Source organism: Triticum urartu, chromosome 3A (assembly GCF_056163025.1).
Source record: "Triticum urartu cultivar PI428250 chromosome 3A, HENAU_Tu73, whole genome shotgun sequence".
In the NCBI taxonomy this organism is placed as follows: domain Eukaryota; kingdom Viridiplantae; phylum Streptophyta; class Magnoliopsida; order Poales; family Poaceae; genus Triticum; species Triticum urartu.
The window spans coordinates 492,366,462-492,389,302 of record NC_141875.1 but is presented as its reverse complement, the minus strand read 5'-3'; positions in this window follow the sequence as shown (position 1 = coordinate 492,389,302).

Genomic DNA, 22,841 nt, shown 5'->3' with positions numbered 1-22,841 from the left:
TACCTCCTTGCGTTTTTTTAAGTCTGCATAACTCTTCTGCCTGGACTGAGCTACCTTCAGTCTATCTCGAATAAACTTACATTCTCTTTTGACTCCTTGTTCACATTTGGTCCAAACAACTGACGGTCTCCAACTTCATCCCACATACTCTTGGGGTATCACACATATCGAGACAAAATTCATATTCATTTTGTCCGAAATCCACTCAGTGGAGTAGCCTTATCTTTCCCAGGGGTCAAGGGTTCTTATAGGGTACTACCACCCTTAAAATGCACAAATCTTCCATAGACCATATTTCTCATATCCTCAGGATGGCCAAAATTCTTCTTCATAGAGTAACAACTCATAAAATCCATATCAGTACCAACGATGCTACTTTATTCATTCTCAAATGATTGCAATCTCTTGCTTCTCCATTACATGTCTCAACTCAACACCTCAATATAAAAGAAAAATGTTCTCACTTGTACTACTCCATTTCTTTTGTTGCAAACTCAACTATCTAGCACAAGTTTCCTTCTCCTTGGGCATTCTCTAGCAAAGTGCCCTGCTCCATTACAACTAAAACATATTACTTCTGACACGTATCGAGGTTTCCTTTTTGGGCAATTGTTGAGGTAGTGCCCTGACTCCTTGCACCTGTAACAGGTGATATGACTCAGGTCCTTCCTGGAATCCAATCTGCTTCTCTTCTTGGACCTTTCCATGCCAATCATGGCTTCTATTTCTTGTGGGTCATATTCTACTTCCTCTGTCGGGAATTCTACTAGATCCCCATTCATGCAATTCTGGGAGATGTGTCCTTCTTCCCCACATGAATAGCATGACTTGGTGCAGGGTCTAATTGGTTCTTCTTTGGGCGTGTCCTCCATCTCTTCCTTCATCACAGGTTCTTCTAAAATTTCCATAAGGGCTCCTTCCTTTACTTCTGTCTTCTGCTGGATGGTTCGTTGTACCATGGGGTAAATGTGACACTGAGCAAAATAGTGGGTAGTCCCTTCACACAAGAAACAAGTAATCTGCCTAATTGGGCATTCTTCAACTGGGTGACTTCCTTCACAATTAGGGCATTCATCCTTGTGTTCTTTATGGGTGTGTCCTATTTCTCCACAAATCTTGCATGCACAAGGTTTCTTCATATCCTTTCCATAAGGCTTCAACTTCTGGGACATAAACCGAGACTTTGGCAAAGTCAACTTAAATTCTCTCCAAGTGGTTACTCCTTGCCATCCATTCATGGTTTGATATATCCTCCACCAAGTAGCAGCACCTCTTTCAAAGCACTGAAGAGCATGCTGGATCATATCCTTTCCAACTATAGGGTTATTCTTCATATGATCCTCCATGTTTTGAATCCATCGGTCCGTCTCCAATTGACTTATCGGTCCAGGAAAACATGAGTTCATCTCCATTCGTCCTCTATTGGTTCCAAGGGTTTGGGGTGAGATAAGAGAGGTAGAGAGGGATACACACAATACAAACAAAAGTTTTGAAAAGACAGATTTTATTGTGGCTGTCGAAAAACATCAAACAAATGACAGCTCACAATCATCGCATCTAATGTAGGTATATAACAGGGGTTTGATCTTCTAAAGGTCAATAAATCATCAACTCTTCAAACTCTTCAAGCCTTGTTCATGCCTCCAATGGCTTCTTCCGATCATTCTTGTCTTTCTCAAGTTCTTTTGCCAGATCAACTCTGTTGATGCGAAGTCTCTCGTGACGTCCTTTAATATTCCGAAGTTGCATTCCATACTTCTAGGTTTCAACATCCTTGGCATGAACAATGGTCTAGTTCCTGACGAATCTCCGGTTTCTCGAGGTTTTTCTCCTCCAGCTTGGCTACTCTCATCTTCAGGGTCCTGAGTTCCTCATGAAATACTTCCTTGTCAAAATACGGCTTCCGGCGGGTCCGTCTTAAAATTCCTAATGTAATTCTCCAGATCCTGGTGATACACCGGCTAAGGTTAAAACTTCACCTCTTGCTGATAGGTGCTCCATCAGCCTTCTTCCGTCAAATCCATTCTGAAGAAATGCATCCTTAACTCAGCATGGTGACAATAGCATCAGCGGCGATGACATCATGGATAACCGTATTCCTGCCCTTGCCATTGCCATGAGCTATGTTCCGTAGTTGATATCTCCTACCTTAGGGTTTTCTTGACAAAACTTTGAGTTCTCATGCTCCATGTTTCAGTCTTTCTCCGATACACCTTGATCTCGGGTATTGACAACTTCCATAGTCTGTCAAGTTCCATCAGGGGAGTCTTACTAGGTCATACAAATCTGGAAATTCTTCATAGCCTCCAATTCTCCTAGTCTTCGGAGTCTTCAACCGTTGTAGTTTCAATTATTCAGATGCACAGTAAAATCCTCTTCATTCGAAGCGGTCTTAGTTGTCCAATATCTTGTACTTCTTGGAGTGGTCTCATCAGTCGAATCTTCGAGTGATCCAAAGGGAAAAGGGGTATGGTCTCACTAAAGGGAATTTTTGAATAAGCTCAAAAGAGAAGAGATGTAAAAGATCTTTTGAAAGGGAAAGTTGTAGAGAAAAATCTTTGCTATGGGCTTGCCAGTTTCTAGGGTCACATCCTACAGTCAACATGTGCTCTGATACCATCTTGTAGCGACCCGACCCGAATGGATCAAGTCTCTGTGCTTAAGTGTCATCCCTGGATCGGTATGCTGACACACACAGTACTCGAGGATTTATAACAGAGGTAAATCACATGTGTAAAGTAACGTAAATACTATTACCTCAATCCAAAATAGCGGAAGTAACAAGGTTGTGGATTCCCATCAACACCAATGGCAAAGTTGTGTAGAAATCATAACCCTAACGTATCACTTACTCGTCGCAAGAAATCCTGCAACATGAGACGTTGCAGCCACAGAGGGTCAGTACATTGAATGTACTGGCAAATTCACACTGTAGAGCAATGATGAATAATGGCTATCACTACATGCATATTTGGCTGGTGGAAAAGCTCTACGGTTATGAGGTTTTTGCGAAAAGCCAATTTTTCCCTACTGCAAAGGAATAAATTTATTTAACTATCATGGTGGTTGTTAAACATTGAGAATGGTTGACAGCATTCTCAATCCCAATTAAGTAATGTCATTAAACCCAACAATATTCATTTAAAGTAACGTGATGAGATCAACAGGATAATCCAAGAACTAGATACTCAAGATGTCCATAACCGGGGACACGGCTAACCATGATTAGTTTATATACTCTGCAGAGGTTTGCGCACTTTTACCCACAAGACTCGATCGCCTCCGTTTGGTTTCTCACACTACATGGTGTTTGAGAAGACGGATGACCGAGACATAGTCTTTCAGAAGCGCTAGCACCTTACGATGGGTAGACCGTACCACCTACATCCCCTACATCTGCTAGTCTACCACTGTAAGAGTTCGCACGACTTAGTCAACTATGCTAGAGCCCATAATAGCTTGTGGCTGCACACGGAAGTTTCTAGCATGAATAATCTTATGATCCCTTTGAGCCTGGGTGGCGGACCATAGGATGATCACACGGTATATCCCCGGGATCTCCTAGGACAACACTGGTATATCCCCAGGTGTCCGGGCAAGTCCACTGGTATATCCCCAGGGTGCCCCTAGCAATCCACCCAGATGTGTATTCAAGTTGCCACCTTAAGTTGAACCATTAAATAACAATCTCACATCTGTCATGGATTTCACTCATACCCAAACCACGTCTACGAGCATAGCATAGCAATATAAGCAACACGTAGAAGTAACTCCCAAGGGTTTGATAGTAACAGGGCAATAGGTTCCTACCTCGTCAACTACTTCCCAATCCCACAATTTAATTAGATCCTAATCATGCAATGTTTGAGGTTTGATCTAATGCAGTGAAAACTGGGTATGAAGGGGATATGATCAAAGTGTGAACTTGCCTTGCTGATGATCTGCGAAACCTAACGATTCGAAGTAATAGGAGGCGCACTCCGGGTATTCTATCACAGACAAACAAACAAGCATACAATAAGTACTCATCTAATGCACAGGTAAAACTCAAATAAGAGATCTAACCAGAAGGTTCAACTTAAGAACTCCGGTTGGCAAAAAGAATCAAATCGAACGAAGCAACGAAAGTCAAACTGCGAAAGAAAACAACTTCGTTCTAATAATCTGGATCTAGGGAAAATTTTACAGTAGCAAAATCTTGTTTAAGTTGGTTAAACGGATAAAGGGTTTCGAAACGAATCCCTAGGCGCTTGAATCGCCTGATTCCGATAAACGAGCGAAAAGTTAAACTAAAATGAAAATCGGATCAGGAATCGCGATCAGAGAAATCGCGGATTTAATCCGAGAAAAAGAAAAACGACGAACGCCGAATTTTTTTTCTCTTTTTTTTAGGCACGGAAAACGAGGCGCGACGAACCTCGGGCGGCGGGATCGTCGGCAGCGGCGGCGGCTCCGGCGGCATGCACGGATCGAGGCGGGGCTGATGAGCTGGGGCGGCTCGGGGCGGCGCTATTCAAAGGCTGCCCCCTGGCGGTGTCCCGCTCGGGGGACGGCCCGAAGTCGGTTCATTTTTTATTATTATTCTGCTTGGGAGAAAAATAAAAAGAAATACTAAACGGACTCCAAAAATTCCGAAATAAATTTTCACGGGCTTCTAAAATCAAGCCGCACAAGGTGAACATTTATTTGGGCCCTAAATGCAATTTTGAAAAACGCACATTTTTCCTAAATTCAAATAAAACACCGAAAAACTCCGAAATAAAATCTTATTTGATTTTTTTATTAAATCCTCAATATTTCTTTATTTTGGGAAAGTCATTTTATTCCCTCTCTCATATTTTTGTAATAGAAATAATTGATGATAAAATAAATAAAATCAAATGATCCTATTCTCAACATTTGAGAAAACTCAAATATGAAATAACGAAATCCCCAACTCTCTCCATGGGTCATTGAGTTGCATAAAGTTTAAGAATTGGAAATATTTTCCAAATGAAATTCAAATATTTTCAACACCCCATGTCATTTAAATAAATGGAAGAGGTCATGTCATCTTCTTTCTAGGGTTTTGTGATGAAAAGAATTTGAATTCTCAGGGATCAAAAGAAAAAGGTGAAAGTTTGGGAAAGTCCTTTTATTCCCTCTCATTTAACTTTCAAAAAGTTTCGAACTTCACTCACTTTCATACAATCAATCAACCAATCAATCAAATCTATCTATTTGTTTATAACATTCCAAAATTTAGAATTTTGGGATGTTACAATAGATCTCCACAAGAGAGGGGGAGAACTTTGTATTGAGATCCAAAAAGAGAGAAGAAGCCATCTAGCTACTAACTATGGACCCGAAGGTCTGAGGTAAACTACTCACACTTCATCGAAGAGGCTATGATGATGTAGAAGCCCTTCGTGATGACGGCCCTCTCCGGCAGAGCTCCGGAATAGGCCCCAAGATGGTATCTCGTGGATAAAGAAAGTTGTGGCGGTGGAATTAGGTTTTTGGCTCCGTCTTTGTTCGTTTGGGGGTACGTAGGTATATATAGGAGGAAGGAGTACGTTGGTGGAGCATCGAGGGGCCCACGAGGCAGGGGGGCGCGCCCTAGGGGTGGGGCGCCCCCCACCCTCGTGACCGCCTCTTTGACTCCTTGGAGTAGGGTCCAAGTCTCCTGGATCACGTTCGGTGAGAAAATCACGTTCCCGAAGGTTTTATTCCGTTTGGACTCTGTTTGATATTCCTTTTCTTCGAAACACTGAAATAGGCAAAAAATAGCAATTCTGGGCTGGGCCTCCGGTTAATAGGTTAGTCCCAAAAATAATAAAAGTGGAAAATTAAGCCCAATATAGTCCAAAACAGTAGATAATATAGCATGGAGCAATCAAAAATTATAGATACGTTGGAGACATATCAGGTATCCCCAAGCTTAATTCCTGCTCGTCCTCGAGTAGGTAAATGATAAAAAGAGAATTTTTAATGCGGAGTGCTACCTGGCATAATTTCAATGCAAATCTTCTTAATTGTGATATGAATATTCAGATTCGAAAGATTCAAGACAAAAGTTTATATTGACATAAAAATAATAGTACATCAAGCATACTAACAAAGCAATTATGTCTTCTCAAAATAACATGGCCAAAGAAAGTTATCCCTACAAAATCATATAGTCTGGCTATGCTCTATCTTCACCACACAAAGTATTTAAATCATGCACAACCCCGATGACAAACCAAGCAATTGTTTCATACTCTTACTTTTTCAAAACTTTTTCAATCTTCACGCAATACATGAGCGTGAGCCATGGATATAGCAATATAGGTGGAATAGAATGGTGGTTGTGGAGAAGACAAAAATGAGAAGATAGTCTCACATCAACTAGGCGTATCAACGGGCTATGGAGATGCCCATCAATAGATATCAATGTGAGTGAGTAGGGATTGCCATGCAACGGATGCACTAGAGCTATAAGTATATGAAAGCTCAAAAAGAAACTAAGTGGGTGTGCATCCAACTTGCTTTCTCATGAAGACCTAGGGCAATTTGAGGAAGCCCATCATTGGAATATACAAGCCAAGTTCTATAATGTAAAATTCCCACTAGTATATGAAAGTGATAACATGAGAGACTCTCTACTATGAAGATCATGGTTCAACCAACGCGATTAGGGGATGTCAATCCCTTCAGGTCACTTACGAGAGTGAGATCTGATAGATATAATATTTTTTGGTATTTTTGGTATAAAGATGCAAAGTAAAAAGTAAAGCAAAGTAAAAAGCAAAACAAGATTAAAGTGATGGAGATTGATATGATGAGAATAGACCCGGGGGCCATAGGTTTCACTAGTGGCTTCTCTCAAGAGCATAAGTATTCTACGATGGGTGAACAAATTACTGTTGAGCAATTGACAGAATTGAGCATAGTTATGAGAATATCTAGGCATGATCATGTATATAGGCATCACGTCCGTGACAAGTAGACCGAAACAATTCTGCATCTACTACTATTACTCCACTCATCGACTGCTATCCAGCATTCTCAAAAGATATAAGTGAAGCACATAGAGCAAAACTACTTAGCTCAAAAAGATATAAGTGAAGCACATAGAGCAAAGCTACTTAGCTCAAAAAGATATAAGTGAAGCACATAGAGTATTCTATCAAATTCTAATTCATGTATGGCTCTCTCAAAAGGTGTGTACAGAAAGGTTGATTGTGGCATACTAAAACACAAAGAAACAAATAATACAAGATGCTCCAAGCAAAACACATGTCACGTTGGTGAATAAAAATATAGCTCCAAGTAAATTACCGATGGAAGTGGACGGAAGAGGGGATGCCTTCCGGGGCATCCAAAAGCTTTGAATTTTTGGTGTCCTTGGATTATCTTGGGGTTGCCATGGGAATCCCCAAGATTAGGCTCTTGCCACTCCTTGTTCCATAATACATCAAAAGAATTCACCCAAAACTTGAAAACTTCACAACACAAAACTTAAAGTAGAAAACTCGTGAGCTCCGTTAGCGAAAGAAAACAAAAGACCACTTCAAGGTACTGTAATGAACTCATTATTTATTTATATTGGTGTTAAACCTACTGTATTCCAACTTCCCTATGGATTATAAACTATTTTACTAACCATAGATTCAGCAAAATAAGCAAACAACACACGAAAAACAGAATCTGTCAAAAACAGAACAGTCTGTAGTAATCTGTAGCTAGCGCAAGATCTCGAACCCCAAAAATTCTAAAATAAATTCCTGGACGTGAGGAATTTATATATTAAACATATTCAAAAATAATTAACTAATTATCACTCTTTAAATAAAAATTACAGAAGTTCTCGTGAGCGCTAAAGTTTCTGTTTTTTTACAGCAAGTTCAACAAGACTTTCCCCAAGTCTTCCCAACGGTTCTACTTGGCACAAACACTAATTAAACACAAAAAACACAACCAAAACAGAGGCTAAATAATTTATTTATTACTAAACAGGAGCAAAAATCAAGGAATAAAAATAAAATTGGGTTTCCTCCCAACAAGCACTATCGTTTGACGCCCCTAGCTAGGCATAAAAGCGAGGATAGATCTAGGTTGTGCCGTCTTTGGTAGGCAATCCATAAGTGGCTCTCATGATAGTTTCATATGGTAATTTTATTTTCTTTCTTGGAAAGTGTTCCATTCCCTTTTTTAATGGAAATTGAAATCTAATATTCCCTTCCTTCATATCAATAATCGCACCAACCGTTCTAAGGAAAGGTCTACCAAGAATAATAGGGCAAGAAGGATTGCAATCTATATCAAGAACAATGAAATCTACGGGCGCATAATTTATATTTGCAACAATAAGAACATCATTAATCCTTCCCATAGGTTTCTTAATAGTAGAATCCGCGAGATTCAAGTTTAGAGAGCAATCATCAAAATTGCGGAAATCTAGCAAATCACACAAAGTTTTGGGGATAGTGGAGACACTAGCACCCAAATCACACAAAGCATAAAACTCATGATCTTTAATTTTAATTTTAATAGTTGGTTCCCACTCATCATAGAGTTTTCTAGGGATAGAAACTTTCAACTCAAGTTTTCCTTCATAAGATTGCATCTAGGCATCAACAACTTGTTCGGTGAAGGCTTTATGTTGACTATAAGCATGTGGAGAATTTAGCACGGATTGCAACAAGGAAATACAATCAATTAAAGAGCAACTTTCATAATTAAATTCCTTGAGATCCAATATAGTGGGTTTAGCAACATCTAGATTTTTATTTCTTTCAATCCCACTTTCATCAATTTCACCATAAAGATCTAAATACTCCGAATTTTTAGAATCCCTTCTAGGTAAAGGAAGATCATATTCAGTTTCATCAAGATTCATATTGCAAAACAAAGATTTAATAGGGGACACATCAATAACTTTTAGATATTCATCTTGATTTTCATAGGAATTCGGTTTAGCGGCCATCTTATTGACTAAGGTGGCTTGCATATCCGAAATTTCAGCAGTCATCTTTCCTATACGAGCAATTTGGGATCTTATACCATCAAATTCTTTAGACATATCATCAAGCTCTTTATTCATATAACTCATAAAACTTTTTTGTTCCTTAAGCTCGTTTCTAAACAAATTATTATGCTCAAATTGCAAAACCATAAACTTCCTAACGTTGGTTTCCATCTCCTCTAACCTTTTAAGGTGAAGATCACCAAATCTCGGTTGAGCCATTGCGACAAACAAGCAAACTAGCACACGAGCAGACAAGAGCAAACGGGCAAAAGAGGCAAATAGAGAGGGAGGATAGAGAGAGAGAGGGCGAATAAAATGGCAAGGGTGTAGTGGGGGAGAGGAAAGCGAGAGGCAAATGGCAAATAATGTGATGCGGGAGATAGGGATTGTGATGGGTACTTGGTATGTTGACTTTTTGCGTAGACTCCCCGGCAACGGCACCAGAAATCCTTCTTGCTACCTCTTGAGCTTGCGTTGGTTTTCCCCGAAGAGGAAGGGATGATGCAGCAAAGTAGCGCAAGTATTTCCCTCGGTTTTTGAGAACCAAGGTATCAATCCAGTAGGAGGCCACGCTCAAGTCCCTCGTACCTGCATAAAATGATAGCTACTCGCAACCAACGCGATTAGGGGTTGTCAATCCCTTCACGGTCACTTACGAGAGTGAGATCTGATAGATATAATATTTTTTGGTATTTTTGCTATAAAGATGCAAAGTAAAAAGTAAAGGCAAAGAAAAAAAGAAAAACAAGATTAAAGTGATGGAGATTGATATGATGAGAATGGACCCAGGGGCCATAGGTTTCACTAGTGGCTTCTCTCAAGAGCATAAGTATTCTACGATGGGTGAACAAATTACTATTGAGCAATTGACATAATTGAGCATAGTTATGAGAATATCTAGGCATGATCATGTATATAGGCATCACGTCCGTGACAAGTAGACCGAAACGATTCTGATCTACTACTATTACTCCACTCATCGATCGCTATCCAGCATGCATCTAGAGTATTATGTTAAAAACAGAGTAACGCCTTAAGCTAGATGACATGATGTAGAGAGATAAATTCATGCAATATGAAATAAACCCCATCTTGTTATCCTCGATGGCAATGATGCAATACGTGCCTTTCTGCCCCTTCTGTCACTGGGAAAGGACACCGCAAGATCGAACCCAAAGCTAAGCACTTCTCCCATGGCAAGAACTACCAATCTAGTTGGCCAAACCAAACGTATAATTCGAATAGACTTGCAAAGATAACCAATCATACATAAAAGAATTCAGAGAAGATTCAAATATTATTCATAGATAGACTTGATCATAAACCCACAATTCATCGATCTCAACAAACAAACCGCAAAAAGAAGATTACATCGAATAGATCTCCACAAGAGAGGGGGAGAACTTTGTATTTAGATCCAAAAAGAGAGAAGAAGCCATCTAGCTACTAACTATTGACCCGAAGGTCTGAGGTAAACTACTCACACTTCATCGGAGAGGCTATGATGATGTAGAAGCCCTCCGTGATGACGACCCTCTCCAGTGGAGCTCTGGAACAGTCCCCAAGATGGGATCTCATGGATAAAGAAAGTTGTGGCGGTGGAATTAGGTTTTTGGCTCCGTCTCTGTTCATTTGGGGGTACGTAGGTATATATAGGAGGAAGGAGTACGTCGGTGGAGCATCGAGGGGCCCATGAGGCAGGGGTCGCGCCCTAGACGGTGGCGCCCCCACCCTCGTGACCGCCTCTTTGACTCCTTGGAGTAGGGTCCAAGTCTCCTGGATCACGTTCGGTGAGAAAATCACGTTCCCGAAGGTCTTATTCCGTTTGGACTCCGTTTGATATTTCGTTTCTTCGTAACACTGAAATAGGCAAAAAACAGCAATTCTGGGCTGGACCTCCGGTTAATAGGTTAGTCCCAAAAATAATATAAAAGTGGAAAATTAAGCCCAATATAGTCCAAAACAGTAGATAATATAGCATGGAGCAATAAAAAATTATAGATACGTTGTAGACGTATCACCCTCGCAGCAGAAGCGCAAAGCAGCCTCTTAAGGTAATCCACAAGTTCGGCGATTAAAGACCCGGACACCTTCAAGCGCGCCCGGAGTAATCGGCAACAAGAACGCCTGGCATGTTCCGAGCTCACATAGCAATGCGTCCCCCGCCCTAGTCCCAGCCAAATGGCGAAATCCGTGCCACGCGTACATAATTACGCATGGAAAATACCATGGGCACAGGTGGGGAGGGGGGCACGACTACGGCACGCCCCAAGACGCGGCTCAACCGCACTAGGGGCTTCCCGCTTTGTTATTTTTCTTTCTTTCAGGACTTTAATCTCTGGAAGCCCCGTCTGGCAGTACGATTGCCGGACACACGATACAACAACCAAGGAGGCAGAAAGCTACGTCGCATCAAGGAATTCCCAGGTGGTCTCTGATAACGAGTGAAATACCTGCTTTAAATACCATTCCTCAACTTGCCCTTGGAGGGGACATGTCAAATAGTCCTACTTTTTGCTTATCGCACTACTTGTATCATTCTTCTTCGACGCACCTTTTTGAATAAACAATGCATAGCACTAGACTATTATTGCATTCTCTATTCTTTATATATATATATATATATATATATATATATATATATGTTTATTCATGACATCCAGCACCCGTACACTCTGGTACGGCCAATACGCCAGGGGCTTAAGCATACCCCATAATACGGCGTGAGAAGTCCAAACACTTTCGATAGTGCGGCACCCCGAACTTATAGCATTATATGCATCAGCCCCGAATCATGTCTTGGGTGAATAGTTGGGTTTGCCCGGCTCCCATGTTTTGGTACCTTACGTTCTGCTATATCGGCTAAGGTACCACTTGGAGAACTACTGCGATTGTGCCCCGGTTCAGCTGGGCTAAGCACCTCAGTAGAGAAAGCTAAAACTGACTGTCAGGCACTGGGAGAACTACTGCGATTGTGCCCCGCTTTGTTATTTTTCTCTCTTTCAGGACTTTAATCTCTGAAAACCCTGTCAGGCAGTATGATTGCCGAACACATGATGCAGGAAACAAGGAGGCAGAAAGCTACGTCGCACCACAGAACTCCCAGGTGGATTACGATAACGAGTGAAATACTTGCTTTAATACCATTCCTCAGCTTGCCCTTGGAGGGGACATGTCAAATAGTCCTACTTTTTGCTCATCGCACTACTTGTATCATTCTGCTTTAATGCACCTTTTTGAATAAACAATGCATAGCACTAGACTATTATTGCATTCTCTATTCTTCTTTATATATATATATATGTTCATTCATGACATCCAGCACCCGTACACTCTGGTATGACTAATATGCTAGGGACTTAAGCATACCCCATATTATGGCGTGAGAAGTCCGAACACTTTCGATAATGCGGCACCCCGAACTTATAGCATTATATGCATCAACTCCTAATCATATCTTGGGTCAATAGTTGGGTTTGCCCGGCTCCCATGTTTTGGTACCTTACGTTCTGCTATATCGGCTAAGGTAGCACTGGGAGAACTGCTGCGATTGTGCCCCGGTTCAGCTGGGCTAAGCACCTCAGTAGATAAAGCTAAAACTGACTGTCATGATAAGGCGAGAGACTGGTCGCTGTTCGAGAGGTTTCGAGTCCCTAAAGACTTATGCCGCTTAGAGCGAGGAGTCGGCTTTGTCTGGCTTAAGGCGTGTATAGCGCCCCGAATTCGGACTTCCGAATACTAGGGGCTTCGCCAAAATTTAAAATTATAGAATTCTATGGCTAAGTGAGAGTGATAAAGCATTATAGTCCAATTGCCTTGTTCATTGTGCTGAGCACCTCCCTCGAAGGACCCAATAATGGGAAAAAGAGTGCTAAGATTTTCCCCAAACACCCCAACACTCGTGGCATGGGGGCAGAAGCCGACGACTGGCCATCTCTCAGATTTGATAAACAGCCGCACAAAAGGTAATATTTTAAATTCAAGCAAGCGTTGCATAGCGCATATGAACAAGTTTTCATAATACAGGATCACACAAGCAAGTTTATTCAAAAATTACATCCTTCGCACACTCGTCCGCCACAAGACGGGCACCCTTCAGGACACCCTCATAATACATCTCAGGGTGGCGATGCTCCTTGCCCTGCAGCGGCCCTCCTTCACCAGCTTCTCAGCGTCCATCTTGGCCCAGTGCACCTTTGCACGGGCAAAAGTCCGGCGGGCACCTTCTATACAGACAGACCGCTTGATAACTTCTAGCCATGGGCAGGCATCCACAAGCCGCCTCACGAGGCCGAAGTAGCTGTTGGGAAGGGAGTCGCCAGGCCACATCCGGACTATAAAGCCCTTCATGGCCTATTCGGCCGCCTTGTGCAGCTCGACCAGTTGCTTTAGCTGGTCGCTCATAGGCATCGGGTGTTCAGTCCCAGTATACTGAGACCAGAACAACTTCTCCGTCGAGCTTCCCTCCTCGGCCTAGTAATATTTTGCGGCATCCGACACGCTGCGGGGCAAATCTGTGAATGCTCCTGGAGAGCTCTGGACTCGGGTAAGTAACAAGTAATTTAATTTCACATGCTTGCTTTGCATATTGAAAGCTTACCCGCCACTATCTTCCTCATCGCCTCAATCTCCTGGAGGGCCTTTTGGGCTTCAGCCTTGGCATTCTTTGTGCTCTCGAGGGCCGTGGCAAGCTCGGACTCTCGCATCTTCGAGTCAAGCTCCAAAGCCTCGTGCTTCTTCACGAGAGCCTAGAGCTCTTGCTGCACCTCACCCACCCGTGCCTCTTGCTTTTCCCACTCGGTGCGCTCCTTGGCCGCTTTGTTTTCGGCCTCGGATAGCGCTTGCTTCAGGGTCACCACTTCGGTTGTGGACCCTGGCACATTCATGATGATCCTGTCATTTCGCAACCACATTTTCTTTTATATACAGACAATGTATTACTTACCTTTGTTCTCCTCGAGCTGCCTCTTGGCAAGGCCGAGCTCTTTCTCGGACCCCTCGAGGTCCTGCGTCAGTGCGGCGACCTTCGCAGTCAGTGCGGTAGAGGTCAGCAGCGAAGCCTGCATACGCATACAGACATACTTATATTAGACTCCTGCATATATTATTTGATCCTCTATTCGGCTTTTCTTTGTGAACAGCAAACAAAGCATCAGGGGCTACTGTCTATGCAGTAATATTTTTCCAATATTTTAAATACTTACCTCAAAGCCTGTTAGAAGGCTGGCACAGGCTTCAGTCAGCCCGCTCTTGTCGGACTGAACCTTCTTGATCACCGCACTCATAATAGTGCGGTGCTCTTCGTCAATGGAAGCGCCATGAAGCGCTCCCAGCAGGTTGTCCGGTGCCTCTGGATGGACAGAGGTCACCGGCACGGGCATCTTGTGAAAGTGCGTTATATCGACTAGAGGGGGGTGAAAAGGCGATTTTTATGAAAGTCTTCAAAACGTGGAAGTTATGAAGACAAATGATAGATATAAACCTATTACCCTGCAGCGGAAGGTAGACTACACTAGGCAAGCCATAGTCAAGTATTCAATAGAGTGAAAGCACAATGACTAATAGCAGCAATGTAGTAAGGATCAGGTAGGAAGATATTATGAAGCCAAACAGAACATGCAGTCACTCAGTGAAGATAAAAGATAGTGCAATCATACAATGACGTCACAAGGAGTAACAGTACGTAAAGAGAAGGGAAGGATGAAACCAGTGACTCATTGAAGACAATGATGTGTTGGACCAGTTCCAGTTGCTGTGACAACTGTACGTCTGGTTAGGGCGGCTAGGTATTTAAAACTGAGGACACACAGTCCCGGACACCCAGTCCTGAACACGCAGCTCAGGACACCCAGTCCTCACCATAATCCCCTTGAGCCAAGGTCACACAGACCTCGCCCAATCACTCTGGTAAGTCTTCAAGGTAGACTCCCAAACCTTCACAGACTTCGTTCACCGGCAATCCACAATGTCTCTTGGATGCTCAGAACGCGACGCCTAACCGGCTGGAGGATTCACAGTCCTCAAGTGTAATAAGTCTTCAGATCACACAGACAAGAAGACTTAAGTGATGCCCAATTCTCTTTGGCTCTGGGTGGTTAGGGCTTTATCCTCGCAAGGAATTCTCTCTCAAAGGCTTCGAGGTGGGTTGCTCTCAAACGACAAAAGCCGTATACTAACTCTGAGCAGCCAACCGTTTTTGGTTGTAGGGGGTGAGCTATTTATAGCCACTAGGCAACCCGACCTGATTTGTCCAAAATGACCCTAGGTCACCAAGGAACTGACACGTGTTCCAACGGTCGGATTTCAAACTCACACGGCAACTTTACTTGGGCTACAAGCAAAGCTGACTTGTCTGACTCTGGACAAGATTCGCTCTCATAGTCTTCACTCGAAGACATAGGTTTTGGTTAAGCATCACTTCAGTCATTCTGACTGGTTCTCTTGGACCCCACTTAACAGTACGGTGGTTCCTATGACTCGACGAAGAAGAAAAAGAACTACGAAAGATCTAAGTCTTCGAGCTCCATAGGCTTCGTGCGATGTCTTCTCTTGTCATAGTCTTCAATGTGAATGTCTTCATATACCACCTTTGACTTCAATGTCTTCATACATTTTTAGGGGTCATCTCTGGTAGGAAAACCGAATCAATGAGGGACTTCTACCTGTGTTATCCTGCAATTCTCACAAACACATTAGTCCCTCAACTAGGTTTATCGTCAATACTCCAAAACCAACTAGGTGTGGCACTAGATGCACTTACAATCTCCCCCTTTTTGGTGATTGATGACAAACTAGTTGAAGTTTTCAACGGGGAATATAATATGTGAAATTGTAAAGGATAAGGAATTGTCTTCATAAGTTGCAAGGGCACCCCCTGAAGATGTTCATATAAGTAGTTTGCTTTTGGAATGCAAATGCACATGGGAGGTTGTGCTTGTGGAGATCCTCTTCAACTTATGATGACAATCCACTATGCATGTGAAGGTATGTGAAGATAATGACATGCATAATGGAAAATGGACATCTGCAAAATGATCTAAGTGCGGAATTTATCGTCACACATGCGGAATTTATCATCGCATCACAAGGTGACAAATAAGTAGCAGACGACCATTGAGTTTTAAGTGTTACAACTCAAAGAACCAAATGTATCAAAATGAGAGTTGTAAACACGAAGCAAAATATAAAGCACCCACCCATATGGACCCGCTTGAAGACTATTAAACTCATATGCTTCTCCCCCTTTTGTCAGTAAGGACCAAAAATGTTTGAAGACATAGAGTCTCTACTCGTTCCCATGAAGAGTAGGTGAAGCAGCAGGGTCGTTGGTGGTGTTCGGTGGTGCAGAAGAGCTTGGAGCAGTGTCGAAGCATGCTGAAGGAGGCGGCGGTGAAGTAGCATCGTCGTCATCCTCGATCACTCTGGCATTTACAGTTGCAGCAGAGGAAGAGAACTCAGAGTCTTCAAGAGATGGAGTTCGTCGCAGCACTTCCCTTCGAGGAGGTGTGGAGTCAAACTTGAAGCGCTCAGAGAAGCCATCCTATTGAAGATCATCTTCAGAACACATCAGCGTCAGCCCTTTCCATGTGCGTCGAGAGGTTTCATGGGCAACAAAGGCATTCTTGGTGGCAAGATTGCGAATGCGATTAACATCCACCAAGAGGCTTTGCATTTGACGCTTCAGCCAGTCATGATGCGGTGCATGTGTAGTGCCAGCCAAAGGATACACCCGAGTGACTGCTTCAACTCCTTCCATGTTCTGAGAAAAACTTTGATGCTCTGCATTCTGAAGAATTAGAGGTTCCTTGGCAGCCTCAGGATAGATGGCTTCAATAGACATATCCACATCAGGCAGAAAAATCCCATGATTGCGAGCAGATGGCTGATATGAGATAGCGGAGTGAAGTTTGATCAGCCGCATTACCCATGGGGCGTAGAACTTCAAGCCAAACAGATCAGAGCTTGATGCAGCAAGTTGGCGAATGAAGAAGTCCTGTGCATTGAAGCATTTTCCATGAAGAATATAGAAGACCAAAGTCTTCATTGCACCTTCCAGCTTGGCATGTGGAGAGTGCCCTTTGATGGGCTAGAGGGTTCGCCTTATCATGTGATAAATAGTCCTTGGCAGATACTCTAGGTCTTCAACAAAGAACGCTTTGGGATATGCAGCATCTTGGGGTAATGGCTTCATCATACTGAGCATCTGACTCATGTTAGGTTCAGGCTTCTGAAAGATGCTCTCCACAGCTTCACTGTGGAGTTGACAGCCAGATTCGTAGAGATCGCCGGGAGAGGGTAGACCAGTGAGCTCAATGATGTCAAAGGCTTTGGCTTCGTGATGAACGTTTCCTGTCATCCACTCCAGGAGCCAAGTTTTCGGATATCTGTTATACCCGCGGATGTGAAGTGTGGCATAGAATTGGAGCAGCAACTCTTCATTCCAATGCTCTTGGTCAGTGACGAACGGCAGCAATCCAACCTCCTTGAAGCAATCCAGAGCTTCTTCCAGACAGGGCAGACCAGCTATTGATTCAATGTCAAGATGCTTGTGTGGGAAGATGCGACCTTGATTGTAAAGAATGCAGGAGTAATAGCTTTGCTGCGGATAGCTCCAGAACCGATCAGATGATATTCTTTCCCTTCAGTAGGGGTTCCTGGAGCTATTGAAGAATGTGTTGTCTACTCTGAAGCCATTGATATTGAAGGATCCAGGAGCTGATGCAGGACCTGGGAACCTGGGCAATCTTGGGATTGGCTTCTGTACCTGAGGCATGTGCTCAACATGATAGTCGAACTGAGGACCGGCAGCAGGCGCAAGAACAGAAGTAGTGGGATCAGTGGCTTCGCTGGCTTCTGGTGCTTTTGTTGGTGAGGGCTCCACATTAGCTTCAGCCATGACAACGTCAGTGGCTTCATTGGTGTTGGTGGTGGCAGCCTCAAGATTTTCAACCTCCACTTGACGAGCTGGAGGGTCGGTCAAAATCACGTTCTCCTCGAGAACCGCTTCTTGGTGGGACGGGGGAGTAGCAACTTGTGGGACTTCTTCTTCATCGGCTGATGCAGCCGGAATGTCTTCAGCAGTTTCAGCTTCAGACGCAGAGACTGGAGGCCTTGGTCCTTTGTGAAGCCTGCGCAACGCAGGCGACACCTGTGTAGTTGGAGTTGGCTGGGCCTCAAAGTCTTCTTCCTCTTGTGGGCGATCAGCCCATGAAGCATCCTGAGCAATTGGCGTCAGAGGACGACCAATGCTGATGAGTTTGTTGTGCTCGGGCTGAGGAAGGACTGCACCATCTTCTACATGGTCATGGTGACCAATGTCGTCAGCAGCGATGGGATCAGCTGCTAGAAAGTCTTCAGCTTCATGAGCCTCTGTGAAAGCAGGCTCATGGATTGTCAGTTGGCGTTCAGCCTTAGGACGAACCATGGAAATGGGTTCAACAATCAAGGGCTCTATGGGAGCAGCCCGTTCTTTTCCGGTCTTCCTCTTCTTCTTGGAGGGGGCAGTAGCAGAGGCTTCAGGATGTTTCCTCTTCCTGGCTTCAGCCTCAGCAGTCCTCGTCTTCTTCAGCTCTGAAGCGGTTGACCGGGCCTTTGGCTTCAAGCCAGTCATGCTAGTTGGGAAGACAATTGGATCTGCTTCATGCCTTCGTGCGTCGGGTTCAGCCGTAGCGGGCTTCTTCTTCTTCTTTGCAGCCATCCTGGGGTCGATGCCAGGACGCCCAAGGGCCTTGCGCTTCTCAGCCTCATTGTAGGCTTGCACACATCTGTCAGCCAGAACCTTCATGTGCTCATGAGAACCCTGAGCTTCTGCATGTTTTTTGAGAAAGGCTTCATTGAGCTCGTGCAGCATAATCTTGAAGTTCTTCACCTCTTGCACGCTGAGCTTGGCCATATGCTTCTTGAACTGAGCCTTTTCATAGTCAATCTTCTGCTTCAGTTCAACAATGCGCTGGGCGATAGCTAGCTCTGAAGCAATGGCGCCATGGAAGGCGACACTGAGGCCAATGGGTAGTTGCAGATCTTCGAAGCTGATGTTTGGTGTGTCAAACCACTCATCAATGAAGTTGTGGATGATTGTTACATCAAAGAGAGGCAGATCATTGAAGATTTCTACTTCTTCTTTGCTCTTGATGAGTTGCTCAACAGCGTCATCTGCAAGATCTTCATCACTTGACAGATCAAATGGCATCATTGCACAGAATGGCAGCAGCTGTTAGCTCTTGGCCGGTGTGTGGCAGAGGCATCTTGACCTTCTGGGGCTTGGAGATGCGTGACAAATCTTCAGACTGCACACTGTCTTTAGGAGGTGCAGTTGCTAGTGGCTTCGCCCGTGAGATTTTTGGAGCAGAGGTAGGCTTTGAAGCTTTAGGCTGCTTCTTTGGCTTCGGCGCTGCAGGCGCTTCATCTGATTCAGCATCATCTGCAGGCTCATCCACGGCTGTCCCTTGAACCAAGATATGGGTGATGAGACCTTCAAGGTTGTAGAAAGGACCGACGACATTGGGTTCTGCATCACGTGTGCTGTCAGCCCTTGGAGCAGAAGGACCAGGGTTGAAGTCCAGTCCCAATGTCTTCTTGTTCTGCTTTGCTGAGTTGTGGGCAAACTGGAAGTTGTGCTTGAACAGAATGTCATCATGACACCATAGCAGGGACGATGGGTCAGCATCCGCAGGCTGTGGTCCACGGACCATGCAGGGATAGAAGCCTTGTTCAATGGCTTCATCTCTGGTCCTGGGTTGAAGATTTTTGTAGAGGATGTCTCCCCATGGTCGCTTGATGGCATTCTTTTCAGCATATTCCTTGGTCACAAATCTGTATTTGAACCACTGTTCTGCCCAATAGCGTCGAATCCATTGGATTCGCGTCTTGCGCTGATTGTAATCCTCTTCAGGATCTGTCTTGTACAGCTCTGAGAGGTCATCGGGTAGATCTCTTGATGTTTCTCCTTGACGCTTTCTGCCACCCTTCTTTGCTGATTTTTCTGAAGCCATGAACCTTAATCTGAAAGGCTTCAATACGTTCAGAGGCTTCAAAGGTTTTCGCTTGCTGGACAAACAGGAACTGGCTTCGGGAGAATTTATGTGATGGTGTAAGAATTCACACGAAGAACTGCTAGACGGAGTGGAAGAGGAGGCCGAGCAGTTCGATTGTCCGTGCCCTAACTTGGAGACGGAGGACACCTACGGCGACGGCGGAGAAGACGATGTCCGCGGTCGGCGTGAAGACGGCGTCGGAGAGGTTGCGGCAGCGAAGCGCTTCGTCGCCGGCATCGTCGAGGGCTAGCGGTGGCGCTAGGGTTCGTGCGAGAGTGGAAGAAGAGATAATGACTGCTGTGAGGTGTGTATTTATAGGTATAGGGGCGGCACTGCATTATTACACAGGTGCCCCTGGCGATTCGCATCTGAGGAACACGTGGCCATCAAGCAGCATATTGGGGTTTGTTCCACGTCCCACGCACGCCTGGATTGTCCGGTGGTCGTTCCCACTTCTTCGGGTTTCAGGTGGAGGAATGAGCATTGAAAACGGACTTAATGGTTGTCTCTGTATCTTCTGCTGACAAGGACGCAGAGAAGACATTCGACAGTTTCAATAGAATGCATATGATTTGGAGAGATAGAGTTTGAGATAGAAAGCATAGAGAGGTTAGGGTCCGATCACATTCACTTAGTTCAAAAGATTCAACAAGAAGACATAGCTATAAGTGAATGCTGTAGAGGACAGAACACTAGTATATATATATATAATCAACTGAAGATAATCAGGAAGATATGTTGAGATTGAAGCCAAACCAAATGTGAAGACATAGCAAATGTAACGCCATGAGTGAAACACTCCAAACAGAACATTTGGTGGTGGCGTTACCCACCGTATAGGAAGTATTAGACCCAGACACGGCGCACAATTATCATGGCGCTCCGAAGTCAAATTCCACATTAATGTATTCACACTTAGAATGTATGTCTTCATTGATTGAAGATATACTCTACTTCGTGTGTTGCACATCTAAGTCATCAATATGCATAAGTGTTAGGATGTGTGCCTGATCACAGGACATTTGAGGATTCTAGGATATTTAGCTCACACCGTAACTTGCAAAATCTCTTCTCATCCAAGGGCTTGGTGAAGATATCTGCCAATTGCTCTTCAGTGTTGACGTGTATGATATCAACATCTTCCTTCACAACATGATCTATGAGAAAGTGATGACGGATCTCAATGTGCTTTGTCTTCGAGTGCTGAACTGGGTTGTTGGCAATCTTGATGGCGCTTTCATTGTCACAGTAGAGTGGCACTTGCTTCAGATGAATGCCATAGTCCTTGAGTGTTTGCTTCATCCACAGAAGCTGAGCGCAGCAAGATCCAGTAGCAATGTATTCAGATTCAGCAGTGGAGAGAGATACACAGTTCTGCTTCTTTGAAGACCAACATACAAGTGATCGTCCCAGAAAGTGACATGTGCCTAATATAGACTTGCGATCCACTTTGTCACCAGCATAATCAGCATCCGAGAATCCAACCAGATCAAACTCTAAGCCCTTTGGATACCATAATCCTAGAGTTGGGGTGTGAGCCAAATATCGAAGAATTCGCTTCACAGCTAAGTGATGCGACTCCTTTGGTGTCGCTTGGAATCGAGCACACATGCAAACACTAAGCATAATATCTGGCCTAGATGCACATGGATAAAGCAAAGAACCAATCATGGAGCGGTATACCTTTTGATCGAACTCTTTACCATTGTCGTCGGGACCCAGATGATGCTTGGCTGGCATTGGCGTCGTGAAGCCTTTGCAGTCTTGCATACCGAACTTCTTCAGACAATCTTTGAGATACTTCTCTTGAGATATGAAGACGCCGTTGCGTTGCTGTCGTATTTGGAGACCGAGGAAGAACTTCAGCTCTCCCATCATGGACATCTGATATTGCTCTTGCATCATATATCCAAACTCTTCACTGTACTTCTGATTGGTGCAGCCGAAGATAATGTCAACCACATATATTTGGCACACAAACAGTTCACCATCATATGTCTTCATGAAGAGAGTGGGGTCTAGGGAACCAGGTATGAAGCCTTTGCTCTTCAGGAAGTATTTGAGTGTGTCATACCAGGCCCGAGGGGCTTGTTTGAGGCCATACAGTGCCTTGTTGAGCTTGTATACCATGTCAGGATGTTTTGGATCTTCAAAGCCAGGCGGTTGTGCAACATACACTTCTTCTTCAATCTTGCCATTGAGAAAGGCGCTCTTCACATCCATTTGATATAGAAGTATGTTGTGATGATTGGCATAGGTGAGCAGTATGCGTATGGCTTCAAGTCTAGCCACAGGAGCAAATGTTTCATCAAAGTCAATGCCTTCCACTTGAGTATATCCTTGAGCAATGAGACGAGCTTTGTTTCTGACAACTTGACCATGCTCATCTTGCTTGTTGCGATATATCCATTTGGTGCCTATTATGTTGTGCTTCCGAGGATCAGGACGCTTAACCAGTTCCCATACATTATTCAGCTCAAACTGTTGAAGCTCTTCTTGCATAGCTTGAATCCATTCAGGTTCCATGAAGGCTTCTTCAACTTTATTGGGTTCTGTTATTGAGATGAATGCGAAGTGCCCACAAAAATTTTCCAGCTGAGTTGCCTTTGATCGAGTGAGCGGACCGGGTGCATTGATGCTGTCAATTATTCTCTCAATCTACACTTCATTGGCAACACGAGGATGTACAGGGCGAAGGTTTTGCTCTTGCTGATCATTGTCATTGTTAGTGGGATTGTCTTCAGGCTGAGCATTGTCTTCAGGTTGATCAGGTGCGGAGATGATAAGTTCCTCTTCAGGTTGAGCTTCAGAGGGTA